Here is a 15,996-nt window from a genome sequence, read left to right as displayed (position 1 = left end):
ATGCATTAAATACAAAAGTAATAGTAGTAAAGAAGGCTACAAATCATGGTTCTATAGAGACTTTGATCCATATTAGTTTCTTTATCATCTTTCATTAACTTAATGTGAGTTGCAGTTGGTGTACGCTTGTGTCTTTCACTTACATGCCCAACCTTCTTATCAATGTTCTTGGCATATTTACTCTAAGATATAAATATTCCTTCTTTAATTTGTCTCACTTGGAATCCAAGAACGTGAGTGTGTTCATCTATCAAACTCATTTCAAATTCAAACTACATTTGTTACCCAAAAGTTCCACCATATTGTTTGAAATGCCTCTAAATACTATTTCATCCACATAAATATGAGAAATCATTAGTTTACCTCCTTCTTTCCCTACAAATAATTTCTGCACAATACCACCACTAATGTATCCATTAGTGGTGAGGAATTTGGTGCGCCATTCATACCAATCTCCCAGAGCTTATTTTAACCTATATAGAGCTTTTTTATATACAATGCAAATTCGGATTTTTTTCCAATGGGATTCTAATTTAATTTTATTCAGTATAATAGTTTAATCATGTTGTATTTGATATGCTCCATAAAAATCTCCGACACAATATTTGATTTTTTATATTTTTATGTTCAAATTTAAATCTCCATATAAACTTTATTTGATCTTCAATACTTGTTATCCAAGACAAACAAATATTGCTAAATAATCTACAACAAATATGATTGAATCTCAATCATAAATTTCTCACCTAACAACATCCATTGTGGCCTACTGACAAGAGCTAGATGTTGCATTGTTCACATGTTGGAACATCATGTTACACACATTATACCAGAACATCCAAATTAACTCTTCTTCATGAATTAGATCTTATTTTTGGATCAAATCTTGGATTAAATAAATATGAACCAGAATTGTAATAACATATGTTTGTTGTCAGAGACCAGATGTTGAGGCACACATGTTGGAAAATCGTGTTCCACATGTCTCCCTTCTGTAGCATAAACAACTTGATCACACTCCATATTGTTTTACGTAATGCATTAAATACAAAAGGAATAGTAGTAAATAAGCCTACCAATCATGCTTCTATAGAGACTTTGATCCATATTAGTTCCTTTATCAGCTTTCATTAGCCTGATGTGAGTTGCAGTTGGTGTACGCTTGTGTCTTTCACTTACACGCCCAAACTTCTTATCAATGTTCATGGAATATTTAGTCTGAGATATAAATATTCCTTATTTAATTTTTCTCACTTGGAATCCAAGAAAGTAAGTGTGTTCATCTATTAAACTCATTTCAAATTCAAACTACATTTGTTACCCACACGTTCCACCATATTGTTTTAAATGCCTCTAAATACTATTTCATCCACATAAATATGAGCAATCATTAGTTTACCTCCTTCTTTCAAGACAAATAATTTCTTCACAATACCACCACTAATGTATCCATTAGAGGTGAGGAATTCAGTGCGCCATTCATACCAATCTCTCAGAGCTTATTTTAACCTATATAGAGCTTTCTTATATAGCAATGCAAATTCGGATTTTTTCCAATGGGATTATAATTTTATTTTATTCAGAATAATAGTTGAATCTTGTTGTATTTGATATGCTCCATAAAAATCTCCATCAAAATATATGATTTGTTATATTTTCAATTCAAATTTAAATCTCCCTCTAAATCTTATTTAATCTTCAATACCTGTCAACCAAAACATACAAATATTACTAACTAATATGCAACAAATATAATTGAATCTCAATCATAAATTTTTCACCTAACAACATCCATCATGGCCTGCTCATAAGAGCTAGATGTTGCATTGCACACATGTTGGAACATCGTGTTCGAAACGTTGCACAAAAACATCCAAATTTACTCTTCTTCATGAATTGTAGTTCTTGTTTGTAGAGTTAATCTCATATTGAATAAATATGAACCAGAACTATAAAAAGATATGAATGTTGTCAGAGACCAGTTGTTGAGGCACATATGTTGGAACATCGTGTTCCACATGTGTCCTTTCTTTACCAGAAACAACTTGAACACAATCCATGTTGTTTTTCATAATGCACTAAATCTAAAAGGAACAATAGTAAAGAAGGCTGCTAATCATGCTTCTATAGAGACTTTGATCCATATAAGTTCCTTTATCATCTTTCATTATCTTGATATAAAGTTCCTAATTATGTTATCAATTCGTTTACGTGAATGTTCTGGTTTAGGAATTCTTTATTTTGCTAAGTTTGGCCTGATATAACTTTCTCCATAATCTTCTCAAGGTTAGGCTTTTGGGGCACGGCTTGCATAGGTAGATTTGGTTTTGTGGCTTGAAAACCTTGTGGTCTTTGAGGTGCAAAATTTTTGATAGGGTTCTGGTTTTTATAGGAATAATTCGGGTGATTCTTCCATCCAGGGTTGTAAGTGTTTGAAAATGGGTTACCTTGGGTGTAATTCACTTGGTCGGTGTTCAGGTCGTTCAAAAGGTTAAATTTCGCTGATTCGTGTCCTTTAGATCCACAAAGTTGACACTCTGTGTGGACTACCGCCGCGGCGTTAGAGTTTGTAGAAATATGTTCGACCTTAAGGGCTAAAGTGTCCATTTTCGCTTGCATCATGTCCATAGAACTTATCTCATGTATTCCACCTTGGGTCTCCTTTTTCTCTACTGATGCTCGTTCAGTTCCCCATTGGTAATGGTTTTGGGCCATATCCTCAATTATGTCACAAGCTTCAGGGTAAGGTTTGTTCATCAAACCGCCACCAACGGCAACATCGATGCTCATCTTTATGTTATAATGGAGTCCATTGTAGAAGGTATGAACGATCAGCCATTGTTATAGGCCATGGTGTGGACAGACTCTTAAAAACTCCTTGTATCTCTCCCAAGCTTCAAAAAGTGATTCTCCTTGGTTTTGAGTAAATCTAGTTATTTGGTTTCGAAGAACAGCAGTCTTACTAGGGGGAAAATATCTAGCAAGGAATACTCTCCTAAGGTCTTCCCAAGTAGTTATTGAGTTAGCTGGAAGTGAATCTAACCATGAACGTGCTATATCTCCGAGGGAGAAAGGAAATAATCTTAAACGAATCGCATCAGGTGAAGCACTATTGGACTTAAAGGTGTCGTCCAGTTGGATAAAGACTTTTAAATGTTGATTTGGGTTCTCAGTAGCGAGACCTGCGAATTGGTTTTGTTGCACTAATTGAAGTAAAGATGGTTTTAGTTCGAAATAGTTGGGAAGAATGAGGGGGTTTACTATACTAGAACCAGGTTCCTCGTCAGAAGGTTGGAAAAATTCCTTAAGAGGTGTCCGGTGGCGATTCTCGGCCATAGCTTTCTTAATTCGTATGAGCAAGAGGCGTGTACGAGTGTAACGTTCGGGTTCCGCTAAAGGATCTACTAAATTTCCGGTACTACGGGTTCTTCGCATTTACCGGCTAATAATGCCTTAGTCTAGACGATGTAACAACAGAGCATGAAATTACACGAAGTTGATCTCCGACAACGGTGCCAAAAACTTGATCGCTATATTCGCAAGTGCACGAATCGCGACAGAGTAATATAAAAGATTTTTGATCCCACAGAGACCAAATCGTCAATGTATCGATTACTATTGTTATGATGTTTATCTAAGGCGGTACAAATGAGATATTGATGTCATAAAATAACAGTAAATAAAGAAAATGATAAATACAGTGCAGATAAAGATAGGGTTGAATGTATTTCACGTCAGTTAAATGATGCTTCGATTGTCTAAATAGAACTACTTATGGGGAAATATTTTCTACTCTTGAAAAGAATCCATTTAACAGGAACTGTCGCTTTCGCGTATTCAGAACCGAGTTTACCCTTAAATTAAGGCCTTTTATTGTCATTTATAAAAGGTGCGCAGAACGCTAAAGTAGTAAACCTATTTTTAAGATATAAGACTCGTAAGCTTAGTTGAAAAGTGATTTTGATTCGGAGAGTTTACCCAAGGAGTTTCCTGATTTTAAATCTATCAACGCGTTCGAACACAGTTTCAAAAATCGTTTTTCCTTAAAGTGATAAAAATTCTTAGTTAACTAAGCCAGGGTGCTTTCGCACTCCTTTAGTAGTTAAAATTGACCAAGTTTGTTTCAGAAAACTCGAATTAAAAATTGAAACAGCCCCTAAAGCATTTCTACAGATGCAACATGTGAAACATCAACTTAATTGCGATCCTTACATTCTAACCTTTGAAAGATTTAGTTAGACATGGTAATACAAACAAATACAACGATATTGAACATGATGAAAAGAAGTTTAGAATGTAAGGCGTGAAGAACAAGTAAAGCGTGTAAAACAATTAAAACGAGCAATAAAGATAATGGCGAGACAATTAAATAAAGTAAAGACAATGGCAGGAAATTAAATAAAGTAAAGCATGAGAAGGAAATTAAATAAAGTAAAGCATGACAAGGAATTAAATAAAGTAAAGCATGGCAAGGAATTAAATAAAGTAAGGCATGGAAAGTAAAATAAAAAGGCGATTAAATTAGAACCTGCTCCAAACGGAGGTTTTAAATCTGGTACAAGGAAGTAAATGAACCTTTAACATTGAAAATAAAGATGACGGCAAAATCAAAGTGCTCTAACTCAATTACACTAAGGTGCGATAACCCTTCGATGTGACGGATTACCGCTTTTACAGATGATATTATAGTCTTAGTGTTATAAACTAAGTTGGATTATCTGGAAGTGAACTAGAACGGCCTGTTTATAGAGGAACTCAATAGCATGCAAAGACCAGGATGCCCTTCAATTACTCTTTAGTGGGAATGTGGAATTCAAAGGTGGCGTCCACCACCCCTCCATGGCGCCCGCCATGTGAGTAAATGGGGAAGTTCATGGGATCGTGGCAGTTTCCTCCTGGTTGAGGGTTGATGCGTCATGGCTTCTCCTATAGCGGTCGCTATGCTGAACGCCACGAGTACAATATTTGCCGAAAAACCCTAATATTTTTGTCTTTTTGCTTCGTTTCTTCTACAAAGGTCTTGAAAGAGCTAAATACCTGAAAACAACACAAAGGAAAGCATAACACAAGAAAAATGATAGTAAAGACCTAATAAACATGTGCAATCCGAGTCAAATATGCGGTGTGATTCAGTGTTGTCAAATTCTCCCACACTTAAACCTTTGCTTGTCCTCAAGCCAAACTCTTTATAGGTCATGCAAGAAAAACAGTATCAACCAGAGTTAATTCAAGGCTAAAAAGGCTTATAAGTTCATTCAAGAAATGTATCGGTAGGTACTAAAGAATCGAACTAAGAATATTATAGTGACACTTTCTGCAAATGCGGTCATAGGCTTCGTTCCTATACAAATCAATCCATATCACCCCACCATACCTAGGCCTTCTTTTCATCTTCTTCAAATCCTTTTTTCATTCAGGTGCAGTCACATTAAGCCCGTTATCTGTACATACTCATAGTAAGGTGACCGGTTAGTGATTATGATCTTAAGCATGGGGCTCTGGTACATAAGTTGGTGTAGCCCCTTTATTTAACCCAATTGTAGTTGTGGGGGATTGGATCGTAATCCACCCTACCAATTTCTGCACCAGATACCTCTGAACCAACCAACAATGGGCATATTATTATATATATTGTTATTTTTCTACATGTTTCGCAAACTGTAGCGGTGTATTCGTCACTTTATGATTTATTGATTAAACCAAAAGCAAAGAATACAAAGAATCGAGTCGCCACCGCACTTTTATTTATCCAAAGGAATGGCTAAAAAGCGAACAAAAGCCTAAGAAGTTTTACACATAGAAAACTAATGAAAAGATCAGAGATCGGGGTAAGGGGTAAATTACGCAATGGGAAGGTGTTAGGCACCCAAAACATCCTAGGTACTCCTAGGGAGCCCTTTTCACACTTGTTGAATGAAATGTTATTTGTTTATGAAAATGTTTATTGTGCAAACATGGATGGAAGGGATGAGAAAAGAATATACAAGTTTATTATTTTTATGTTTGAACGGATGAACCCGTTGCCTACGTACCTTTCCATGGAAGGTAAGGATCAAAACGCCGTAGTTCGGCTAAAAGATTTCCAAAATATGAGTGGGTTCATTTTAAAACAAAAGCCCTAAGGTCTTTCGTTATCCACGGGAGAATACTCAACCTTATACAAACAACAAGTCCACCATGTGAGAAAAGCTTCAACTTGCTAGTGAGGGGTTAACCCTATAATAAGCAAGGAAGTCTTACAATTCAATCACTAAGGACAAAAGGTGAGATTAACATCAACCAACTAGGATAAATCAAACCTATGGCTAATGTATGAAAACTTATCAAGAATGGACAAAGCCACAAAACAATTGAATGAGTTGGATTTACCAATTAGAATTTATTCACAAAAGATGGTCAAAGTATGATTAGAATTTAATTCAAAAAGAAGTGTTTATGAAAATGAAGTTTGAAAAGTTAAAGGCTTAAGGCCTAGGTTTCTAATTTGGAATCATGTCAAAATGTTTGCACAATAGTTTTCAAGTTTGGGTTAACATGCAAATGGAGGTTTAGAGAAACAAAAGGTGGAAGGGTGAGGGAGTGTAAAACTTCTTAGATGTTCACCTCTTGAGATCATATGGAAGATGATTCAAGTGATTCCTTTGGAATAAGCAACAATGCAAATAAGCAAATGAAAAAGGGATACCGGATGCCAATCAATGGACTTACACCAATCTCACAAACAAAGGTGGATACCGGATACCAATCAATGGATTTACACCAATCTCCTAAAACAAACATGGATATCAGATGCCAATCAATGGACTTACACTAATCTCCACAGGATGATCATAGGAAACAACTGCCAATAAATGGACTTACAATTGACTCCTCACATACAACAGACAAAACAAATGCACTAAGCAAGAGGAAACAAGTTGCCAATAAATGGTCTTACACTCGACTCCTTCCACATCATAGGAAACAATGGCCAACATATGGACTTACAATTGAATCCTCAATGGACAAACAAAGATGTCACAAAGATATGAACAATGATTATGCAATGATGTACAATTAATGATGATAAATGCACAGAGGCACACATAAGCAGATAGGCACAGATGAATCAAGCAGTCAGACAAACAAGTCAATTAGCACACACTATACACAAGCAATTAGGCTCAAACAAGGTTAGACTTTACAGTCAACTGGAATGGGGTAATGTGAGCTCTTAACCTTAACATTGAGAGTTAAGGTGAAGCAGATGAAATGGAGATGAGGGGTGTGCCTCATAGCTCTTATCCCTGGCCTGGGAGAGCTTTGAATAATAGAATGTGTGGGAGTTCAGAAAGTTGGAACTCTTCTCCACAAGTGATTGACTCTATAAGATCTTGGGTTAATATCCACAATGCATCAACATGTTATGTGAGCAAAGGAATGACACACTGAATAGCAGGAGATGGATTACACATCTCTTTTATCTGCCAATTGCCTCATAAGAGGACTTTTCCTGCTTGGCACAAAAAGTAAACAAACACAAGCATTGCCTCTTAAGGAGGACTTCAGACAGGTGCCTGCCCACATAACAGGACAGGTCTTCCAGACTACATGAAGAAGAGAGGTTATACCTAAGTGGTTAAGCAACCAAGCAAAAGCAAGTTCAAAGTGAACTTAAAGCAACTAATATACCTGTGGAAACATCAAACAAATCAGTACAAAGTTCAGACAATCCAAACAACAGTCAAAAAGCAACAAACAATCTCAATGTGCACAATGCATAAGCCAAGGTCAAAACTCAAATGAGTCAACATCGACCTGCAAAACACACAAAGGATTAGCAATCAAAGACAAACATCAATGCTCAAATGATGGAGCATCATTAACCATGTAACTTGGATGTTCAACCTGAAATCAAAGCTCAAAGATGAGAAGCAAACCACTAGGTCAAAGCCTAGGGTCAAAGATGGAGAAAAAATTCAAAACAGAAGCTGAAAATTAACATGAATCAACTTCAAACAAATCTTGAAACAATCCAAAAGGTCTCACATCAATATCATATACCAAAAGCATTTCATGATCAATTGAAGTTCAAGGCAATTTTAAAGCTCAAATGTGATCAACCAGAATGAAAAATCTCAATTAAATCATAAATGATTCAAATAATTCCAACAAAATTCATGCTCATTCACAACATCCATAATATGCATCACACAAAAAATCAGGACAATTGGAGATCATTTGGCAAGGCAAACACATCACATAAGTTGAACAAGCAAAGGTGTGACACAAATTGTCACACCAACTTAACATGATCATAAAATAGAAATGATAAATGGTAAAAATACCAAATCAACACAAAAATGTCAAGCAACATGTCTAGTTTCATCATGCCAATTTTCAGATTCATTGGATTAACAACCAGCATTTCACAAATGATATCGCAAGGCAAGGTACAAAATGGATACATGTTCACATACCCTAGCACAAAACATAATCCAGCCAAGCACAATTTTTGGAAAAATGATCAAAAAATAATAGACAGAAAATGTAACACAATGCAAAAAACCTCATAATTTTTGAATCATTATTCAATTAGATATGAATTTTGTAAGATGATGAAAAATTAAAAAAATGCATGAAGCAAGTAATAGAAATAATGGAGGGAAAGGAGAAAACACAAGGCAATTTGAAATAATGCATCTGCCAGGAATCGAACCACAGCCAAATTTGAAAATGTGCGCTAGCTCAAAACGACAGCGTATCATCCTAAACCCTAAAACACGTGCATGCATGGCAAATGGAATCCGCAGGTAAACATGATGAACTCGCAACAAAATCCGCAACAAAGCCTATGCGTTTCACAACAGAATTCGCAGGCAATCTGGAAATTGTATGAACACATGAAGATCTTCATCCATACATTTCCAGAAAAATTCAAAGTGTCCAGAAATTAAAAATGAGCATGGCATCGTGTAGTATCTTCATCATACATCAATAATCAACAAACATTTCATCAAGAAAACATCACACATGCATGGATCGAAGTGAAGAAGATTCATCATCAAAAATTCAAACATCCATATCACTCAAAACAGCATGGATTCGCACGATTCAAAGCTCAAGATCTATCATAATAGCATAAGAATTTTAAGAAATAAAGAGATCGATTCTGTAACCTCTTGAAGTGCAGAAATGGAATTCGCTTGATTCAGGCTGTGTAATGGATCAACAGTTCCTCTATGAAGCTTGGTCAAGTGATTGGAAGAGAAATTGCAGATCAACTGTGCACGATTTTGCCAGAATTTGGATTCACCATTGTTGCTTCAAAGCTTGCATATGCTTCAAACAGGCACGAATTGCTATGGATCTATGTTCAATCTTGCTCAGTGATGCTTCAGAAAGATGAATTGATCAAGATAAATGCAATTTGTTTGAAGAAATTGAAAGAAAATTTGAGAGAAAAAGTTTGAGAAATTTTCTAGATCTGAAATTGTGATTGTTGTTATGCTGAAAACAGTTAGGGTTTCATTTATATATGCTATGCTAATCACCCTTCTAATCATGTTTAGCCAAATGGTAAGTGAATTAGCAAAATGAGGTGTTTGTGCAAATTGGGATTTTCACCCTATGCATGAAAATGCATGGTGAACAGTGCACGAAATCAATTGAATTTCACTTAAAATGCATTTTTAAAATCATTGGTGAAGGCAAAATGTTCAAATAGTTCACCAAATTTGAATATTGAAATTTCCCTCCAAAAATTCAAGAAATTGCAAATGATCATGTGATGACAATTTGTGCAATGCAATGTATGTTTTGGAAACTAGAGGTCAAAATGAGAATTTAGCAAAAAGAACCACTTGAATTGGAGCTTTGGTTGAGAAGTTATGCACATTTGAATCTTCAAGTACACTTTGCCATGTTTTGATCACATCTCCTCAACCACACATGTGAAATTGATGATCTTGGACTTTTTGGAAATGGAAGAGAAAGATCTACAACTTTCATGTTCAACAAAATTTCATTTGAAGCTTTCTTGATGATGTAATTTGAAGTTGAAGTTAGGTTAAAACCTTTCCATTTTTGGCAATTTTGAATTATAGGTCACTTTCTATTTTTGGAAAGTTTTAACCTGACTTTATTTTCTTCAATGTTGATGTTTGAAATGTCAAATGAGACTTGTTTGAACATGAATGAAGTATTTCTAATCACTTCCCACCTCCAAATCCACAGTTGACTTGGCAGTTGACTTTCTAGGCCTTCAGGTGACCTGGTAATGTTCAGATGAAATTCAAGCCTCTACCACTTGGGATTTTGCTTCAAAATGATAACATAGCTCATGTAAGCTCTTGTGAATGATTGTGGGGTCCAAATTCTCAAGAATGGCCACCACTTATTTCTCAATGAATGCCTTTGACTGCTTTGACCTGTGATTGCTTCATCTGCAAGACAAAGGTTAGATGACATATTTTTGTACTTTTGGTTAGTGGTTAAAAAGAAAAGCAATGATATACAAATGCAAAACATGCTTGGTGATCAAGAATCGCTCTCAAAAGGATAACCAACCCACAAGGAAGGAGCAAGGTGCACAAGGATCCTTAAGGCAATGATATGATATGATATGATGCCATGAGGGATCTTAGGGACAAAATTGGGGTCTTAAAGATGCCCCTATTTAAGGTCATTCTAGCCGGAGAAGTGAAGTTTAGAAATCTTCATCTCGACGCGGTAGAATGGGCTTAAATAACAGTAATGAGACAAATTTTGGTCCCTAAGAGACCTCATGATGCAGATGTATGCATGTAAAGACAAACAAAACTCTGTGGGGAATATGGGTCCACAAAGAAAAGACGATCCGTCGGAGTAATACACTCACCAGGAACAGAGACACTAATAGGACTCTCATGGGGATAAGAAAAAGAATGCGTGAGCAGGACACGACTCTGAGTTATGGGGAAACTGGCACAGCGTGAACAAGACACGACCGGACTGGAGACCTCACTGGGGAGTGAAGGACTCAAACTGGAACAATAAGAATTCCAAAGGAAGACACATCCATTGGAAAGACTCAAGCTGACTCAAATTATCCACAAAGGATACTTCGGATAAAAATCCGGATTCGGACCAGGGAAAAAATTCACACAGGACCTCCCTGCCAGGGAAAATTGCATATATTGGGGAAAACGCCAATACAACAAAAGGGTAAAATCACCACAGGAAACTCCACTAGAGAAGGTCTAACAAAAAGACTCTCCTAAGGAAGCAACAAAGAATGAGGTGTTACTGGTATAAGGGTAACAAACTCAGGAAGAATGAATATCTAAGACCGGTATAAGGGTGAGAGATATCAATCAACCAAACATCTGAGAAAGACCTGAAAAGGTACATCAACTCAGGAAAATCTGACTCCACAGGGGACCAAGGTCATAATAGGGAGCAGAAAGGAAGGAACACCAGGGATACCGGTTACTGGGTATATAATAGGTGACCGACCAAAGCGTGAATTGGTATATATGCCAAAACACTCATCATCCGAAAGGAGGGCTTGAAAAAGAAAATCGACTTACAGGATGGACATTCGACTCCACAACGGGAAAATGAATCTTACTCAGCTGGGGACACAAACCCAAAGAGCGCATGAGATATAATATCCATTACCGTTAGAACGTGGATAGTATACTCGCATGAGATATATTATCTATTACCGTCAGAACGTAGACAATATACTCGCATGGAAGGAAACACCAGGGATACCGGTTACTGGGTATATAATAGGTGACCTACTGAAAACGTGGATTGGTATATATGCCAAAACACTCATCATCCGAAAGGATGGATATTCGATTCTACAAAGAATACGAATCTTACTCCGTTGGGGAAAATCAACAAAGGATTCCAACCAAAGAGTGAAAGAGATATATTATTCATTACCGTCAGAACGTGAATAATATACTCGAAAGGAAGAGACACCAGAGATACCAGTTACAGGGTATATAATAGGTGACCTACCGAAAAGAGAGAGACAATCGTTACCAACAACAACAGGGTAAACGAAAGATAACTCACAGGGGATAAATTGCAAGCATCCGGCAATTATCCAGGGAACAAACGAATATTCGATTCCGGAAAGGAACACGAATCTTACTCGACTGGGGAAACACAACAGGCTTCGACTGAAGAGTGCATGAGATATATTATCCATTACCGTCAGAACGTGGATAACACACTCGCATGGAAGATTATCCACAACCGGTTACTGGTTAATAAAGGATAAATCGACCGAAAAGAAAGGCATCGGGATACCAAAACTAGGTATATAATGATGGCCAATCAAAGGGAGAAACAACATTACCAACAAAAAGGTAAATGAAAGAAGACCCGCTGGGGATGAATTGCGTAAACACAATTACCCACAAGGACTTGCTGGGGATACAATTGCTAGCAACCGACAATTGTCCAGGAGCAAGGAGGGAATATCAACATCGGATATTGAATGAAGATAACCACAAAGAGTAACCATCATCGGTTAGGATGAACAACAAGGTTAACTCTACAAAGAGGAGAAATTAGGGTTTACAACTACCGAATACGGGGTAGAAGACCAAAACTCTGGCTGAGGAAGCAAAAGGTTTACCACTACCGACTACTGGGTAGAAAACCAAAGACTCGGCTGGGGATAGGGTGAATGATTGCCGATACTGAGCAATTATTCAACTAATTCCACAGGGAGACACAGACTCCGTTGGGGATAAAACCACAACAGCACAAAATCCACCACCAACCAGAACGAACCACAAAGGTTACCTCTGCTAGGGGAAAAGAGATAGGACTTACAACTACCGAATACGGGGTAGTAGCCAAACTCTGATGAGGATAAAAAGTAGGGTTTACCTCTACCGAATACTGGGTCGAAAACCAACAACTCCGCGTGGGGAATGAAGGAAATCACAAATCCGCACGGGAACAAAAATAGGGTTTATAACAAACCAGAAACTGCTGGAGAGCAGGAAAAACTAGGATTTATGACTACCGACTACTGGGTAGAAAACCATAGACTCTCGCTGAGGAATAAAAGGTATATAACCACAAATCCCGCCAAGAGGAAAGGAACATAGGACTTAAAACTACCGGTATAAGGGTAGAGGCCCAAAAGATTCCGTTGGGGATAAAAAGAACTATTGTCGGTTACTGGGCAAATTATTCATTTATTCCACAGGGAAGCACAAGAAAAGTTGACAAAGGGTCAATTCGGGATTGATCCGAAAAGACAGACTAAATCAAGACCCGTCCTAATGAGGATATAACTCAATAGGAAAATCCATCCCAATATATGTGTTGGGAGGAAACGGAAGAAACCGTCATCCACGAGGATATATCTCAGTGGGGAACTGCAGAAGGAAAGACAGACCCTTTCTGCCTATGGGGCTGACTCTATATGGAGAGATTAAAACACCCGACATCTGCTTGGGGAGATCTATTGGAGAGATCTATAACACCCATAGCAGGGAACAACAAACAAAAGATATATGGCAAAAGAATGCAACATGAATATCCGAATGTTTATGATTATGCGTGAATATGCGTAATTTATGTTTGATGAATGCTGACGAAACAGACATATCTAACACAAACAGGCCCAGGAACCAAACGCCCGGTACTACACTTCCAGGGGAAAAACCAAAGAATCCAACTGGAAAGCCGATCTGCTGGAGATCTATATGCTGAAAAGCAAAGATCTGCGGGAAGCAAACAAAACCAGAGATAATCAAGGAAATCTCAGAGTCTCTGAGCGATGGATCAACAATCAACCCAACCATGGGAACAGAAAGTCCACAACAGCCACAAAGACAAATTTGTTGGGGAAAGGAGAAATCCCGAAATATCTGCAGGGAAATCCTCAGTATCAACTGGGAAACAAGAGTTCACTGCACAGGCGAGAACCGCCACGAAAGCAACTCCAAATAACTCCGCTGGGGAACAACCCACAAAGGGAGAACAGATCATCCATGTAAAATCTAACTGCACAAGCAACTCTACTGGGCATACTGTCAGCCATTCCATTGGGGAATACACCCACTGAGGGAAAAAATAGATCACACAAGTAGTTTCTGCAACAAGCCACTCTACTGAGGATCAAAAGCATCAGGAAATCAACCAAATCTCTGGATGATAGATCACCAACCGACCCTACTGGGGAAAACAACTCCGGCGGGGATCCCGACTCTGTCGGGGACTCTGGGGAAATCACAGCTACAATCCACTATACCACAAATCTACTGACGGCTTTACTGGGGAATCCATTGGGGAATCCACCGGGGATGAAGAGGAGAGCTAGGGATCAACCACAAAATGCTGAACCTTCCACGAGGAAACCAACAACTGCGGAGGAGGAAAGAACCACTGCTCTGCTGAAGGAGATAAGAGGTGAAAACCTCAACAAGCGCTCTGATGGGGAGGAATATAGCATAAAATGCAGTATATCATATCAACAAACTCCGCTAGCGACTGTGCTGAGGAAAGTGGTAAAGTACCGGGATGTCAACCCACCAACCACTGAAACTTCCAAAGGAAGGAACCCATGCTGGGGAGAGAATACTGTTGGAGAGGACTATGAAGTCTCAACAAACACTCTGCTTAGGGAACAACCCTAAAAGCTCTGATTGGGGGAACAACCCCATCAAAAGCTCAGGATAAAGAGGATACAACCAAGCCAGGAATATGAACAAATGTCTTACCTGTTGGAAAACATGCCACCCTTGGGAGAGCACTGAGAAATTCTTAAGTATCCTTTCGTCATTGTGAATGTTCACTTTGTTTAAAACAACAAATTGAAAAATTTATTTGTTTAAAACAATGACATTTTATCAATTAAAACATGCAAAACATTTGTTGAATTGAAACAAATAAGAGTGCAAATAATTGGATAAAAGCTCAAATTGATTTGATGGAATGGTAGCCTGCAAATGGCAAGACTCCATAGATCTGTACAAATTTGAAATCAGTGATATATATTGGAAGAGGGCTACATTGAACATAATGATCCTTTCTCTACCAATTTGAATCTCGATGTATTCGAAGCTTCAGTTGACGACGAATCGAGAATCTCTGACGAACAGACGGCTGCAGAACAGAAAGTCTTATCCGGATACAGTTACTTGCCAAATCCCTAATTTTTGCCTAGATTGCCCCAGGGTGAGGTACTCAATCTAGCGGGATGCAAATATTCTTTTTTTTTCAAGTCTCTAACTTTTGCCTGGATCGCCCTTTCGGGTTCTCCACCGAGACGCTCATTTTTGCCTAAGCCTCCCTTTCGGGTTTTCAACTTAGCGAGCTATTCTGTTTTTCTTTTATATACTTTTTTTTAGGCAAAGTATTTCTTGACTGCATCTGAATTCACAGGACGATTGAAATCCTCCCCATCCATTGTTGTAAGCATCAAAGCACCGCCTGAAAAGGCTCTCTTAACAACATATGGACCTTCATAGTTTGGAGTCCACTTGCCCCTGGAATCGGGCGCGAAAGACAAGACTTTCTTGAGCACGAGGTCACCTTCTCGGAACACACGAGGCTTGACCTTCTTATCGAATGCTTTCTTGATTCTCTGCTGATATAACTGACCATGACACATGGCAGTCAATCTCTTCTCTTTAATCAAATTCAGCTGGTCGTAACGACTCTGAATCCATTCAGCATCAGTCAACTTGGCTTCCATCAAGACTCTCATTCATGGGATCTCCACCTCTACTGGGAGCACAACCTCCATGCCATAAACAAGAGAAAAAGGGGTTGCCCCTGTTGAAGTACGGACAGACGTACGATATCCATGCAAAGCAAATGGCAGCATCTCATGCCAGTCTTTGTACGTAACTGTCATCTTCTGGATAATCTTCTTGATATTCTTGTTAGCAGCTTCAACAACCCCATTCATCTTAGGTCTGTAAGGAGAGGAATTATGGTGTGCAATCTTGAATTCAGCGCACAACTCTTCCATCATCTTATTTTTCAGATTAGATC

General features: G+C 38.0%; 1 non-coding gene across 1 annotated transcript; it reads left to right on the top strand.

Annotated features, from left to right (window-relative positions):
• Positions 1-2,845: 2,845 nt before the first annotated feature.
• LOC127098950 (small nucleolar RNA R71) lies at positions 2,846-2,952 on the top strand. Its single transcript, XR_007793633.1, has one exon. It is a non-coding gene; the product is annotated as a small nucleolar RNA R71 (small nucleolar RNA).
• Positions 2,953-15,996: the final 13,044 nt, after the last annotated feature.

This window comes from Lathyrus oleraceus, chromosome 6, assembly GCF_024323335.1.
Source record: "Lathyrus oleraceus cultivar Zhongwan6 chromosome 6, CAAS_Psat_ZW6_1.0, whole genome shotgun sequence".
Taxonomy (NCBI): domain Eukaryota; kingdom Viridiplantae; phylum Streptophyta; class Magnoliopsida; order Fabales; family Fabaceae; genus Lathyrus; species Lathyrus oleraceus.
Note: the sequence above shows the minus strand (reverse complement) of the source record. Positions and strands in the feature narration are given on the sequence as shown.